We start from the raw sequence: 17,431 nt of genomic DNA, 5'->3' as shown, positions 1-17,431 counted from the left end.
TCGCACACGGCACGTAAGGAGAACATTGGGCGTCCGAAGCGAACGATGGGCGTCCAAGAAGCGACGTGTTGGCCATCCGAAGCGAGCCGTGATCAGCAAGCGACGATCAGGATCTTGCCACGTCATCGTTCTAGCATCAGATTTCGCAATTTCACTTTCCAACTTTAAAAATTCGTAACTTTCGCATACGACCTCCGTTTTTGACGTTCTTTATATCCACGCGAAGGTGGGAACGTACTCTACAACTTTCGTTTAGACTTCGTTGGCTAATTTTGGCTCAATTTTAAATTTTATATTATTAACGGGCCGGGACATGATTGGTCCGTTAAATCCTCATAACTTCTTCATCCGACATCTGTTTTCACCCATCTTTTTCTCGTTATGCTACTCTCAACAAGATCTTCGATTCTCGTTTAGGTCGTGTTGGCTAAAAACCGCTCGATCTAATATTCGAATTTCGGGTTGTACACTGCTATTCTGAAACTTCGAAAAATCATAACTTCTTCATACGAAGTCGGATTTGGGTGTTCTTTTTATCGATGCTCTTAGTGTAACATATTCTACGACTTTCTTTTAGATCGCTAAGGCTAAATCTCGCTCTATCGTAAATTCACTATTCACGCTTCCTGGTATCGTGCCGGTTCTGTCGTGAAACTTCGACGGGTCATAACTTCTTCGTTATAACTCGGATTTCGGCATTCTTTATATGTACGAAAACCTTGAGACATATTCTACAACTTTATGTAGAGATATCAGGATTATCTCACACTTTAATTTTGACGCTTATTTTTATTCTTTATTAATTATACATTTATAATTAAATAATGAACACATAAACACACATAATTCACATAATACTCAAATATTTCATCTTTATTACTTCAAAAGGAGTTACAAGAGTTGTCCTAGACTATTACATTGACAAAAATGCTTAGCCCTGAAACCTGGGCGTTACAATTCTCTCCCCCTTAGGATGATTCCGTCCCGGAATCATGCATCAGCAAACAGATGTGGATAGCGACACATCATGTCATCCTCTGTTTCCCAAGTGAGATTCGGCCCATTCGAATGTTTCCATCGGACTAGCACCAATTCGACCGTCTTGCGTCGTAACTTCTTAGTCTTACGGTCAACAATTGCCTCAGGCTCTTCGATCAACCTTTTATTTTCATCCATCCTTAACTCTGAGATTGGAATTATGTCGGGAACATCTCCCGTGAATTTCCTCAAATAACATACATGGAAGGTGTTATGAATACCATTGAGTTCTTCGGGCAATTCCAGCTTGTAAGCTTGGTTCCCAATCTTCTGAAGAACTTTGAACGGTCCAATAAACCTTGGACTCAACTTTCCTCGTTTCCCAAATCGTATAAGTCCCTTCCACGGTGAGACTTTAAGCAAAACGGAATCCCCAACTTTGAAGGTTATTGGTCGTCTTTTCTTGTCAGCATAGCTCTTCTGACGATCCTGAGCTGCTAACATTCTTTCCCTAATCACCTTTAACTTCTCAGCAGTCTCATGGACTATCTCGGGGCCCATAAACTGCTTATCTCCGGCTTCAAGCCAATAAGACGGTGTACGACACTTCTGTCCATATAAGGCTTGATAAGGTGCCATCTTGATGCTCGAGTGAAAACTATTGTTGTAGGAAAATTCTACTAAAGATAAGTGCTCGTCCCAATTCCTTTGGAATTCAAGGGTACATGCTCTCAGCATATCTTCCAACGTCTGAATCGTTCTTTCGCTCTGACTATCAGTTTGCGGATGGTAAGCAATACTCAAACATAACTTTGTACCCAACTCCTCTTGTAGACTCCTCCAAAACCGTGACGTGAAACGACTATCACGATCTGATACAATTGTTAGAGGACACTGTGAAGTCTTACAATTTCCTTCACGTAAGCATTTGCAAGCTTATCCATAGACCACTTCTCGTTGGCTGCTATGAAGTGTGCACTCTTGGTGAAACGATCGACGACTACCCAAATCATGTCGTGTCCTCTCTTCGTCCTGGGCAGTTTAGTCACAAAATCCATGGTGATGTCTTCCCATTTACCCATGGGTCCAGGTAAAGGTTCTAAACTCCCATACGGTTTTTGATGTTGTGCCTTAACTCTTGCACATGTTACGCACTCAGCCACATACTTCGCAACGTCGAGCTTCATCGTCGGCCACCAGTAGTAGGGTTTTAGGTCCCTATACATTTTAGTGCTACCGGGATGAATCGAGTACATGGTCTTGTGTGCTTCTTCCATTAGAAGATCTCTTATTCCTCCCGTCTTAGGTACCCAAATTCGATCTTGGAATACCTTCAGTCCTCGACTGTTTGTACCGAAAACTAACGTTCTTCCCAAACGTTCTTCCTTTCGGTCATTTTTCTCTAAAGCTTCTTCTTGAGCTTTCCTGATACTTTCCAGAATCGTCGAGACAACTTCAATTCTTAACGCTCTTGGGCTTTTCCTTTCAAGATTGACTTTCCGACTGAGAGCATCAGCAACAATATTTGCTTTACCTGGGTGGTAAAGTATCTCACAGTCGTAGTCCTTGAGAAGTTCTATCCAGCGTCGTTACCTCATGTTCAACTCCTTCTGATTAAAGAGATACTGGAGACTCTTATGATCAGTGAAGAGCTTGCACTTCGTGCCGTAGAGGTAATGCCTCCATATCTTTAAGGCAAATACTACCGCTGCCAACTCCAGATCATGAGTGGGGTAGTTCTTTTCGTGCTCTTTCAATTGTTGAGATGCGTATGCTATCACCTTTTCTCTTTGGGTCAGAACACAACCCAACCCGACTCCAGATGCATCACTATAAACTGCAAAGTCTTCAACTTCATTGGGTAGAGAAAGTATCGGTGCTTCACATAACTTCTTCTTTAGCTTCTCGAATGCCTCATCGTGTTTCTCACTCCATGTATACGTAGCTCCTTTATGGGTCAACGCTGTTAATGGAGCAGCTATTGAAGAAAAGCCTTGGATAAATCGTCGATAATATCCGGCTAATCCTAGAAAGCTTCGGATCTCCGTGGGACTCTTCGAACGTTCCCACTTCATCACAGCCTTGATCTTTGCGGGGTCAACCATTATTCCCTCCTGGTTAACAACATGACCCAAGAATTGGACTTCCCGTATCCAAAAGTCGCATTTGGAGAACTTTGCAAAAAGCTTCTCCTTCTTGAACACTTTTAATACTTCTCTTAGATGCTTGCCATGCTCCTCCTGGCTTTTCGAGTAGATGAGAATGTCGTCGATGAACACTATCACGGATTTATCGAGGAATGGTTTACAAACTCTATTCATCAAATCCATGAATGCTGCAGGAGCATTAGTTAGTCCGAACGACATAACCAAGAACTCATAGTGTCCATATCTTGTTATGAATGCAGTCTTCTCAATATCCTGCTCTCTCACCTTCAGCTGATGATATCCTGACCTAAGATCGATCTTTGAGAAGTAGCTCGTACCTTGTAGCTGATCGAATAGGTCATCAATCCTCGACAATGGATACTTGTTCTTCACCGTTGCCTTATTCAGCTCTCGGTAGTCTATACACATTCTCATACTTCCGTCCTTCTTCTTCACGAATAACACCGGAGCTCCCCAGGGTGATGAACTAGGTGGAATAAAACCGTTGTCCAACAACTCCTGAAGTTGCGTCATGAGCTCCTTCATCTCCGTTGGTGCTAATCGGTAAGGTGCTTTTGCTATCGGTGTCGTTCCTCGTAACAAGTCTATACGAAACTCTACTTGCCTATCAGGTGGTAATCCGGGAAGATCTTCGGGAAAGACTTCCGGATAATCACACACAACCGGTATATTCTGCACCTCTTTCTTCTCCTTCTTGGCATCGATTACGAATGCCAAGTATGATGCACATTCCTTTGACAAACATTTCCTGGCTTTCATCAGGGAGATGATTCCAGAATTCACTCTGCGTTTGTCCCCGTACACCATAAATGATTCCTTCCTGGGTGGGTTCACCCTTACTATCTTCTTTCGGCATTGAATCTCAGCATCGTTAGCGCTAAGCCAATCCATACCCAATACGATGTCGAAACCGTTTAACTCTATGGGTAATAGCTCTTCGTGGAATTCGTTTCTGTTTAGGTCAATGACGATGTTCCTAATACGATTACTAACAGGTACAAATTTGCCACTAGCAACTTCTACAATCAGGGCATTATCTAGTTTTTCTACAGGCAATGCTAATTTCCCACCAAATTTATGCGACACAAAGGAGTAGTTGGCTCCGGAATCAAATAGTATATTTGCAGGCAAACCATTTACAAGAAAGGTACCTGAAGCGACGTCTGCTGCCTCCTTCGTAGCCTCGAGCGTCATCTGGAAGGCTCTCGCCTTCGGCTTCGGTGGTATGTTGGGTCTTCCTGCCTCCTTCTTCTTCGGGCAATCCCTTGAAATGTGCCCCTCCTCGTTGCACTCATAACATACCTTCCTAGTGAACGTGCATTCGTTGGCGTAGTGCCCAGGATTTCTGCATTTGTAACAAGTGACCCCTCCGTCACACTTCCCAGAGTGCTTCTTCTTGCACTTGTCACACCACTTCGCTTCTGATCCTCTTCCTCTCGAACCAGACTTCGAGAATCTACTCTTCTTGTTGGACTTTGAGGATCCATCGAACTTCCGTTTCTCACCAACCTCAGCCCTTTCCAGACCTCTTTCCTTTTGTTGGGTCTCCACGTTCTTAGCTGCTCGAACAACTGATTTCAGAGTGGTTGCCATCTTGACTGTTGGGCCAAAGTCAGCCGGCAGTCCGTTTGCAAATTTCTCAATTTTGGAAAGTTCGGTTGGCACTAGGTATGGAAACAACTTCATCTTTTCCATAAATGCAGCAGCATAGTCATCGATCCTCATTCTCCCCTTCTTCAAATTTTGGAACTCATTGTTCAAATCAATCAGGTCTATCTCTGAACAGTACTGCGCCTTCAGTTGTTCCAAGTACTCATCCCATGACATTTTCAGAGCTTCTCCTCGTGGCATTGTATCTGCCAATAGCTTCCACCAGCTCAAGACTCCAGTTTTCAATTGTCTCACAGCGAAGACAGTCTTCTTCTTCTCGCTGCAGTCGCAGCTCTCAAACACCATCTCCATCTCGGAGATCCAGTCCATAATCTCAACAGGCTTTGGGCTTCCTGAGAGACATGGTGGTTTCACACCCAAGAAATTTTTGTACATCCGCCCATCCTTGTTGTTTCTCCCTTCTGGGCCATCCTTTTGCTCACCTTGAGTCCCTACTTGACTCACTTGGCGGCTGTAGTTCCCTTCCTCAGATGGCTCGGGAACTGGCTCCGTTGGTTCAACATGCATGGCAGGTTTGTCCCTATTTTCGTGGAGCATCTGTCTCATTTCTTCCCTTTGTTAAGCTAGCATAGCCTGAATCATGGCTTGAACTCCAGCCATGGTGACTGGGTCAGGTGCAACTTCTTCAACATATAGGTATTTGCTGAACCACTAGGGGTTGGTTCCTATCTCCATTCGCGTTCACGTTTCCGCTACGGGTCCTTGCCATCTTGATCTATACACCGAATAAGGTGAATTTAGATCTTTATTTAGGATAGACGTTTAAATCGTCCTTATCACTCCGAAACGTTTACATGCTAGTTCTAATATCGTAATCGTACGTTTAGAATCCTAAACACATAAGGTTTCCAGATCCGGTCGGCAATAGACCATAGATCCGAACAAATAACAGCATATCATGCACAAAGAATTTAGCACATAAAAGCAATTTAGGCACAATTCCTAAAATAAGCTAGTGCTCACACCTCACAATCATCGCTTAGCATTCTAAGTATAAGTCTACAAATCCTACAAATTCCTAGTTCGCTTAAACTAATGCTCTGATACCAACTATGACATCCCCAAAATCACGGCCAGAAAAGACCGATTTTGTTTATGCTTTGTTTAAAAATCAGAGTAACATTTTAAATAAAAGTGTTGCGGAATTTGTCCCAAAACAAAATTTGATAAAGATTTATCAAAAGCATTTCCATAGAAATGTATTTCATTAAAAGACTTGGGATGTCATGTTCGTACAGATCAAAAGCATAAACAGTACAATATAAGCCTTACTACATTATTTCATATCTACAGGCCTATATCCGTAATCCCTCGTCCAAACATCATATCTATGCTCAAGCGCCACTACCTGTAATACATAAAACTGAGTGGGTCAAGCTTGGGAGCCTGGTGAGCACATAGGGTTTTCAACCTACAATAAATAAGTTTATTAATTTCATCAATCAACAATAACCTGATTACCCGTTCCCGTTATCCTCACTTTACGTCCCTAAACACCTATCATAAGGGACCTAGCCTAAGGATCATTATCGGGACGGACACTACTGCTAAGGGGATTCCTCAGCAATAAATGTCCTAAAGGCAACCATGTGGGGGATGGAGTACACCGGTGAACACATCGTTCACAAACACCTACAGGTTGCGAGCCTGCTAGTGTTCTAATGGACTGTCTAGAAGAGTCCGTGGTCGTCATCCGTACTCCGCTGGATGACAGAATCAACAACACCAACATCGAGGCCTCTCATCATTTTATCACACATCACCTATTACATCTACCCATGTTTTACCCCAACATTTTCGTAGATATAAAATACATATACAGTTTAAATCATTGAAAACATGTATAACAATGTTCATCCGGCATAGATAGCAAGTATTCAGATAATATGCACACATAGCACGTAATTTATATAAAATACTTCATATCTATGTGTAAGCTGAAAGTAACTATGCACTCACCTGATTAGGTGGTGACTCAGCACTCGGACAGCGCTTCGATACTCTCAAAATGATATTCCTTCGATAAAACCTAGTATCGATACCACTAGGGTTTAGTTTAACGATAACCGCGACAAATTAATTAGTCCGGGTATTATTAAGCGTTAATAATACTCGATATAACTCATAATAATAGCCTAAATAATTATTTTAAGGACCTAATAACATTCCTATAATTATTTGAAAGCTATATTAAAAATTGTTTAAGCGTAGCACACTTACAGCGAATTTTATCGAGAACAAGGACTTAATTGGAGCAGCGTTTCGAAACCGAAAAACTCCTTTTTCTCGGGACTCCGGGAGCCTCGGGGCTTCCATAGGGTGCCAAGGGGCTTAACTAGGGTTTAGGGGTGGTTTGGGGTTGTAGAGAGAGAAAGAAGTTAGAGAGAGAAGTGAAAAAGGTGTGAAAAATGAAGAACCATCGGCCTCCTTTTATAGTCCTGCGAGGCCTCGGTACGCTGGGCGTACCTCGGACCTACGCGGGGCGTAATGGCTCGGATAAGATCAGCAGGTGGCATCCTCCGAAGGGCACGACTTGGCTCAAGCTGGACCGCAGGAGGCTGAAGTACGCGAGGCGTTTCGTCCTCGCGCGCGGCGCGTAAGGAGAACGTTGGGTGTTCTAGAGGCGACGTGTCGGCCATCCGAAGCGAGCCGTGATCAATAAGCAACAGTCAGGATCTTGCCACGTCATCGTTCTAGCATCAGATTTCGCAATTTCACTTTCCAACTTTAAAAATTCGTAACATTCGGATACGACCTCCGTTTTCGACGTTCTTTATATCACGCGAAGGTGGGAATGTACTCTACAACTTTCGTTTGGACTTCGTTGGCTAATTTTGGCTCGATTTAAAATTTTATATTATTAATGGGTCGGGACAGGATTGGTCCGTTAAATCCTCATAACTTCTTCATCCGACATCCGTTTTCACCCATCTTTTTCTCGTTACGCTACTCTCAACGAGATCTTCGATTCTCGTTTAGGTCGTGTAGGCTAAAAACTGCTCGATCTAATATTCGAATTTCGGGCTATACACTGCTATTCCGAAACTTCAAAAAATCATAACTTCTTCATACGAAGTCAGATTTGGGCGTTCTTTTTATCGATGCTCTTATTGTAACATATTCTATGACTTTCTTTTAGATCGCTAAGGCTAAATCTCGCTCTATCGTAAATTCACTATTCACGCTTCCTGGTATCGTGCCGGTTCTGTCGTGAAACTTCGACGGGTCATAACTTCTTCGTTATAACTCGGATTTCGGCATTCTCTATATGTATGGAAACCTTGAGATATATTCTACAACTTTATGTAGAGATATCGGGATTATCTAACACTTTAATTTTGACGCTTATTTTTATTCTTTATTAATTATACATTTATAATTAAATAATGAACACATAAACACACATAATTCACATAATACTCAAATATTTCATCTTTATTACTTCAAAAAGAGTTACAAGAGTTATGCTAGACTATTACATTGACAAAAATGCTTAGCCCTGAAACCCGGGCGTTACAAATACAAAGTAAAACAACAAGCTAGGAATGATTACTTACGGATTTGGAGCTTGAATGAGGTGTTTCTTGGCCAAAACCCACTTGTAGAGAGAGAGTAGAGAGAGAAAGATTATAGGAGTGAGAAAAGGTTCAAGTGAAAGCCACTCAACCCTTATATAGGGCTTGAGTTGGCGGCCAGGTGGGGATCCACCCCATACCGACGTTAAAAGGAGTTTAAAATTTTACCCGATTAAATGGTCGTAACCCGTCTTAGTCGTAAACTAAATTTTTTCCCAAATAATTTCGAGGGCGCTACACGTGTTTTTATTTCGTTTCAACACTTATGAAATAAAATAAAATAAAAACATTAATTTATTTGCCTAACCCAAATGTTAACGAAAATTATAAAATCATTTTATTAGCGGAAATGGGTTATAGTGACGGAATAAATTTCAGATTGTCACAACATATCACCAAACAACTGCGGGTAGCGACTCACCATGTCACTCTCCATTTCCCAAGTGAGATTTGGTCCATTCGTATGTTTCCAATGCACAAGCACTAAATCGACCATCTTGCATCGCAACTTCTTAGTCTTACGGTCAACAATTGCCTCAGGTTCTTCAATCAACCTCTTATTTTCATCCAACCTTAACTCAAAAATCAGAATTATGTCAGGCACATCTCCCTTGAACTTTCTCAAATAACACACATGAGAGGTGTTATGAATACCCTCCAGTTCTTCCAGTAATTCTAGCTTGTAAGCTTGATTCCCTATCTTCTGAAGAACTTTAAATGGTCCAATAAACCATGGACTCAACTTTCCCCTTTTACCAAATCTTATAAGTCCCTTCCACGGCGAGACTTTAAGTAAAACCAAATCTCCAACTTCAAAGGTTATTGGTTGTCTTTTCTTGTCAGCATAACTCTTTTGTCGATCTTGAGCAGCTAACATCTTTTCCCTTATCACTTTCAACTTTTCAGCAGTCTGATGGACTATTTCATGTCCCATAAACTGATTTTCCCCAGCTTCCAGCCAACATGATGGCGTTCGACACTTTTCCCCATGCAAAGCGTGATAAGGTGCCATCTTAATGCTTGAGTGGAAACTATTATTATAGGAGAATTCTACTAGAGGTAAGTGTTCATCCCAGTTACCTTGGAATTCTAGGGTACATGCTCTCAGCATATCCTCTAATGTTTGAATCGTTCGTTCGCTCTGACCATCGGTTTGTGGATGGTAAGCTGTACTCAAACACAACTTGGTAACCAATTCCTCTTGTAGACTCCTCCAAAACCTTGAGGTAAAACGGCTGTCACGATCGGATACAATCGTTAACAGAACACCATGAAGCCTCACAATTTCCTTCAAGTAAGAATTCGCAAGTTTATCCATAGACCGTTTCTCTTTGGCTGCTATGAAATGCGCACTCTTAATGAAGCGATCAACGACCACCACAATCATGTCGTGACCATTCCTTGTTATGGGCAGTTTAGTCACAAAATCCATGGTGATGTCTTCCCATTTACCCATGGGTACGGGTAAAGGTTCTAAACTCCCATACGGTTTCTGATGTTGTGCCTTAACCCTAGCACAAGTTACACACTCGGCCACATACTTAGAAACATCGAGCTTCATCGTCGGCCACCAATAATAGGGCTTTAGATCCCTATACATTTTTGTACTGCCGGGATGAATCGAGTACATGGTCTTGTGAGCTTCTTCCATCAGAAGATCTCTTACTCCTCCCGTCCTAGGTACCTAAATCCTATCTTGGAATACCTTCAACCCTTGGTTGTTTGTACCGAATACTAACGTTTTTCCCAAACGTTCTTCCTTTCGGTCATTTTTCTCTAAAGATTCCTCTTGAGCTTTCTTTATACTTTCCACAATTGTCGAGACAACTTCAATTCTCAAAGCTCTTGGCCTTTTCTTTTCAAGGTTTACCTTCCGACTGAGAGCATCAGAAACAACATTTGCTTTACCAAGGTGGTAAAGTATCTCACAGTCATAGTCCTTGAGTAACTCTAGCCAGCGTCGTTGCCTCATGTTCAATTCCTTATGATTAAAGAGATATTGAAGACTCTTATGATCAGTGAAAAGTTTACACTTTGCACCATAAAGATAATGCCTCCATATCTTTAAGGCAAATACTACCGCTGCCAACTCCAGATCATGAGTGGGGTAGTTCTTTTCATGCTCCTTCAATTGCCTCGATGCATACGCTATCACTTTATCCCTTTGGGTCAGAACACAACCTAACCCAACTCCAGATGCATCGTTATAAACTTCAAAGTCATCAACTCCTTCAGGCAACGAAAGAATCGGTGCTTCACACAATCTCTTCTTCAACTTCTCAAAGGCTTCCTTATGCTTCTCATTCCAAGCATAGGTAGCTCCTTTGTAGGTCAAACCTATTAATGGAGTAGCAATCGAAGAAAAGCCTTGGATAAACCTTCGGTAATATCCAGCTAATCCTAAAAAGCTTCGAATCTCCGTAGGGATTTTTGGTTGTTCCCACTTCATTACAGCTTCACTCTTTGCTGGCTCAACCATTATTCCTTCTTGGTTAACCACATGACCTAAAAATTGGACTTCTTGAATCCAACATTTGGAGAATTTTGCATACAACTTCTCCTTTTTCAGGACTTCTAGCACTTCACGCAGATGCTTTTCATGCTGCTGCTTGCTTTTTGAATAAATCAAAGCGTCGTCTATGAATACTATCACAGATTTATCTACGAATGGTTTACAAACCCTATTCATTAAATCCATGAAAGCTGCTGGGGCATTGGTTAGTCCGAACGACATAAGCAAAAATTCATAGTGTCCATATCTTGTTCTAAACACAGTCTTTTCGATATCCTGCTCTCTCACCTTTAGTTGATGGTATCCCGATCTAAGATCGATCTTCGAGAAATAGCTCGAACCTTGCAACTAGTCGAACATGTCATCGATCCTCTGCAACAGGTACTTTTTCTTTATCGTCTCTTTATTCAGCTCTCTGTAATCAATGCACATTCTCATGCTCCCGTCTTTCTTCTTTACAAATAACACAGGGGCTCCCCGGGGCGATGAACTAGGTCGAATGAAACCTTTGTCCAATAACTCCAGAAGTTGTGTCATAAGTTCTTTCATCTTTGTTGGTGCTAATCGATACGATGCTTTTGCTATTAGCGTTGTTCCTGGTAACAAGTCGATACGAAATTCTACTTGTCAATCAGGGGGCAATCCGGGAAGATCTTCGGGAAAGACTTCTGGATAATCACACACCACCGGAATATTCTGCACCTCCTTCTTTTCCTTCTTAGCATCGATCACGAACGCTAAATATGATGTACACCCCTTGGCCAAACACTTTCTAGCTTTCATTAGGGAAATGATTCCAGAATTTACTCTGCATTTTTCTCCATACACCATAAACGACTCCTTCCCTGGCGGGTTTACTTTTACTATCTTCTTTCTACATAATATTTCTGCATCATTGGCACTAAGACAATCCATACCTAGAACTATGTCGAAACCATTTAACTCGATAGGCAATAATTCCTCGTCGAACTTATTCTCATCCAAGTCAATGAGGATGTTTTTCATTCGATGGCTAACAGGTACAAACTTGCCACTAGCAATCTCGACTATTATAGCATTAACTAGTCTATCTATAGGCTAAGCTAGTTTTCTACCAAATTCATGCGAAATAAAGGAGTAATTGGCTCCAGAATCAAACAAAATTTTGGCAGGCAATTCATTTACGAGAAAGGTACCTGAAGCGACATCGGCTTCTTCTTTCGCAGCTTCAAGTGTCATCTGAAAGGCTCTCGCTTTCGGCTTTGGTGGAAGATTGGGTTTTGCTGCGTCCTTCTTCTTCAGGCAGTCCCTCAAAATATGCCCTTCTTCATTGCACCTAAAACATACGTTCTTATTGAAGGTGCATTCATTGGCATAATGCACAGGCTTTCCACATTTGTAACAAGTGACTTCCACGCTGCACTTCCTAGCATGTTTCTTCTTACACTTGTCACACCACTTGGCTTCGGCTCCTCCTCCAAATTTTCTCGAACCAGTCTTCGAGAATTTGTTCTTTTTATTGGAACCTGACGTTCCTTCAAACTTTCTCTTTTCGCCAACTTCAACCTTGCTGGCGGCTCTCCCTTTTATCATATCTCCAACAGACTTGGCAGCCTAGATAGTTGCCCCCAAAGTAAGTGCCTAACGTACTGGCACCGCATACTCCCATGGAAGTCCCTTTGCGTACCTGTCAATTTTTGCCAACCCATCTGGGACAATACGCAAAGCAAACTCCATTTTGTCTGTGAAGTTATTCGTATATTCGTCAACGGTCATACTCCCCTTCTTCAATGTTAGAAATTGGTTTTCTAACTCAAGCACGTTTTGGGCCAAGCAGTACTTGTGCTTGAAGTGCACCAAGAACTCTGCCCAAGTTAGTTGCAGTGGCTCATTAGGGCTTAGGGTTTTCCCCAAAGTGCTCCACCATCGAGCATCACTACCCCTGAACTGACGTACTGCAAACGTGGTTTGTAACTTGCCTTTGCAATCACAGGTCATGAAAGCCAACTCCATTTCCGAGATCCAATCCATTACTCCAACAGGATCTTCTTCTCCAGTGAAGTTCGATGGCTTGCAAGTCATAAAATCCTTATACTTGCACCCATTTCTCTCCATTCTACCCTCGTGGTTATTTCTCCCAACCACAAGCAGTTTACTATGACCAACCAATCTACTGTTGTTCCCTTCTTCAGATCGATCGTCATTTAGTTCACGTTGTTCAACAGGAACTGAAGGTTCATCCCTATCGTTCAACAACATTTGCCTCAATTCCTCCCTTTGTTCAGCCAACATGGTCTGAATCATAGTTCGTACTCCAGCCATGGTGATGGGTTCGGGTGCAACTCTATCGGCACCTGTTCCACCACTTGAGGTTGAGGTTGTTGGTTTCTGTTTGCATTTCCCGCTCCACTTCGAGTTCTTGCCATCACAATCTATATACTGAATAAGGCGAATTTAGGTCTTTATCCTTGTTAGGCATGTCAATTCCCTTATCACTCTTAAACGTTTACATGTTAGTTCTAATCTCGTAATCATACGCTTAGAATCCTACACACATAAGGTTTTCAGATCCGGTCAACAACAGACCATAGATCCGAACAAATAATGGCACACATGGCAAACACATAGCATTTAGCACATAAGGGCATTTTAGGCACCTTTCCTAAAATAAACTAGTGCTCGTGTCTAAAATATGGTAGACACTCATCTCACAATCATCACTTAGCATTCTAAGTTTAAGTCTAGAAATTCTACAATTTCTTAGTTCGCTTAAACTTTCGCTCTGATACCAACTGTGACATCCCCTAATTTCTCGGCCAAAAAAGACCGATTTAATTTATGCTTTTTAAAATAAAATCAGAGAAATCTTTTTAAAAGATGTTGCGGAATTGGTCCCCAAAATAATACATGATAAAAGTTTATCAAAATCTTTCCTTAAGAAATGTATAGTTTCATTTCATATCAAAACCTCGGGATGTCATGTTCCGATACAGATCAAAAGCATAAACAAGACATTATAAGACTTTCAACAGTTATTTACAACTATTGGCCTATAATAAAAAATCTCTCATCATCTTCCGACTATGCTTGGGGTCCACTACCTGTAATCATAAAAAATGAGTGGGTCAGGCTTGGGAGCCTGGTGAGCATATAGGGTTTTCAACCCACAATAATAATATACTTATTAAGTCCACCAATCAACAATAACCCTGATTACTCATTCCCGCTGTCCTCACTTTACGTCCCTAAACACCTATCATATGAGACCTAGCCTAAGGAATATCATCGGGATGGACACTACTGCTAAGGGGTTTCCTCAGCCATACATGTCCTAAAGGCAACCATGAGGGGGATGGAGTACGCCAATGAACATTTAATTCAGCAACACCTACAAGTTGCGAACCTGCTAGTGTTCCACTAGACTACCTAGAAAGGTCTGTGGTCTTCATCTATACTCCGCTAGATGACTACAACAACAACGACAACAACATCGAGGCCTCTCACCATTTTAACACACATCAACTATTTCATCTACCCATGTTCTACCCAACATATTTTGTAGATAAAATACATATACAGTTTAAAACTTGTATAAAACATTTATTCAACAATCACCTCAAATAAACACTTAATATAATTACACATAGCACGTATTTTATAGAAAATACTTCATATCTAGGTGTAAGATGAAAGTGACTACACACTCACATAATTTAACGATAATCGGGCAGCAATTCGTTGCTTAAAACGATCGTTTCTAATAAAATCGGGAGTTTTATTGAGAAACCAGGCTCTGCAAAGGTCAGGCTTCGAAACCGAAAAGATAAATTTTCCGGGCTTCTCGGGCACTTCGTGGAGTATTCCGGGCTTTGGAATAAGTATCGGGGCTTCGAAGGATGTTAAGATGAAAGAAATATGGGTTTAGGGGCTTCCAAGGGCTAAGAAGAGGCCACGCGTCGCAAATCCGAAGGCTCGTAGGGAGGTGGCTCACACATGGGTTGCGCGTGCGACGACCTCGCTGGCAGTCTGTGATTGGACCGAGGTCTAGGTCCAAAGTAGGGTGGGTTCGTGGCAGCTTGCGAGGGCTCGGTCTCCTGCAAGAGGGTACGTGTTGCCTTCTCAGTCGACCACTTCGGATAAGGCTAAGTGCTCGGATGACTCAACAGCCTGGATGACTCAGCAGCTCGGATGACTCAGTAGGACACGTGGCGCGTTTTGAGTGAGGGTGACGTGGCAGCTCGTGACTATGCGGATTTTCTCGATTTTCGCGCCAAAACTTCTAAAATCCATAACTTTCGCATATGAGCTTCGTTTTTGACGTTTTCTATATGCACGCGTAGGTAAAATTACGCTTTACAACTTTCGTTTAGAGTTCGTCGGCTAATTTTCACTTTAATTTTTATATTATTATTTTTAACAAACCGGGATAGGAAATCCGTTAAAAATTCATAACTTCTTCATCCGACGTCCGTTTTCGTCAGACTTTTTACCATTGTTCTACTAATGACGAGACCTTCAATTCTCGTTTAGGTTGTGTCGGCTAAAAATCACTCGATCTAAAATTCGAGTTTTTAGTTGTCTACTACTAAGTTGAAACTTCGAAAAATCATAACTTCCTCATACGAAGTCAGATTTGGGCGTTCTTTTTATCGAACTTCTCGGTTTAACGAATACTACGACTTTCGTTTAGATCACTAAGGCTAAAAAGTAGTTTATCAAAAACTCACTTTTTACGACATTCAGCACCGTGCCGGTTTTATTACGAAACTTCGACAAGTCATAACTTCTTCGTTATAACTCGGATTTTGGTATTCTTTATATCCCCGAAATCCTTGTTTCGACCACTACAACTTTATGTAAAGACATCGGGCTTATCTCACACTTTAATTTTGACACTTACTGTTATTCTTAATTAATTAAGCCCTAGTAATTACGCAAAAAACACTTAATTCACATAATAAAAAAATTCACATAATTCCTTTTCATTTCTTTAAAATAAGTTACAAAGGTTAACCTAGACTATCACCTCAATATAAATGCCTAGGCTAGAAACACGAGTGTTACACAAGACGCCCCCTGCAATTGATCGAACAGATGGTCGATCCTCGACAACGGATAACGGTTCTTGAACGTCAACTTGTTCAACTCCCGGTAATCAGTGCACATCCGGTGTGAACCATCCTTTTTCTTGACAAAAAGGATCGGTGCTCCCTAAGGCGAGCTACTCAGTCGAATAAACCCCTTCCCCAGCAGCTCCTGAAGCTGCGAGGATAACTCATGCATCTCTGGCGGCGCGAGGCGATAAGGCGCCTTGGCGATAGGTGCTGCTCCTGGAACAATCGATACGGAACTCCACTTGCCTCTCGGGAGGCACACCCGACAATTCCTCGGGAAAAACATCCAGGAACTCGCACACTATCGGAACCTCATCGATCGAACTTGGCCTCCCAGCGGCCACTCGCGTGTCCATCACATAGGCTATGAATCCGCTGCAGCCCTACTGCAAACTCTGCCTCGCCCTGGCAGCCGAACAAACGCTGACCCACATCGGGTTCCCTCGCCGTACACCATAAGTACTCCCCCACTAGGGTGTCGTATCGTCACCAACTGATGCTCGCAGTCTATGACAGCTCCAAATCGGCTCAACCAATCCATGCCCACTATAACACACACGTCCCCAATCGCAATCGGGACTAGATCTATCGGGAACTCCACACCGAAGATCTCAAGGATCCATCCTCGAATCACATCCGTACACTACAAGAAAAAGGGGTATCGAAGACTGACATAATTAGTCTTTGATGATCAATAATCAGTCTATGATGAGAATCAGGGACTGATTTAGCTAGTCCCCAGCTAGTCCCTGAAACCTAGTCTTAGATAGTGGATTTTTTAAGTATCTGGGACTAAATTTTAGTCCTTAAAACATCAAAGTATCAAAGACAGAAGATTAGTCTTTGAAGCAAGCTTATTCAGTCTTTAATGTGTTTTCTTTGAATTCCAACTATTATGTCATATCAGTCCCTAATACTATCTTTTAGGGACGGAATATCAGTCTTTCATGCTATATCATTCAGTCTCTAATACTTTCATTCAAATCTTTATTTTATGTCGTATCAATCCCTAATACTATCTTTCAAAGACAAAATATTAGTCTTTAATACTATCATATTCAGTCTCCAAAGTCATTTCTTCGAGGCCTACTTAAATCATAATAGTCTTTATTAACAGAAAATGACACATAATTTACTTGTCTTAATGTTAAGTGTTTTAATATATATATATATATATATATATATATATATATATATATATATATATATATATAGTTATATACTTTTCATAGATTTATTAATTTTCAAGTTAAATGGCAATTAATGTCTCATAATACAAAATAACATATCATACAAAAAAAAAGACAATCCATTTCACAATATATATAGTATGTTAAATATAAAAAATTATTCCAATGCTAAACAAATGTAATACATTAACTTTTTCATCACATCATATCAATTCCCCTAACAAAACACCATATCCAATTAAGA

Source organism: Lactuca sativa, chromosome 8 (assembly GCF_002870075.4).
Source record: "Lactuca sativa cultivar Salinas chromosome 8, Lsat_Salinas_v11, whole genome shotgun sequence".
NCBI lineage: Eukaryota > Viridiplantae > Streptophyta > Magnoliopsida > Asterales > Asteraceae > Lactuca > Lactuca sativa.
Note: the sequence above shows the minus strand (reverse complement) of the source record.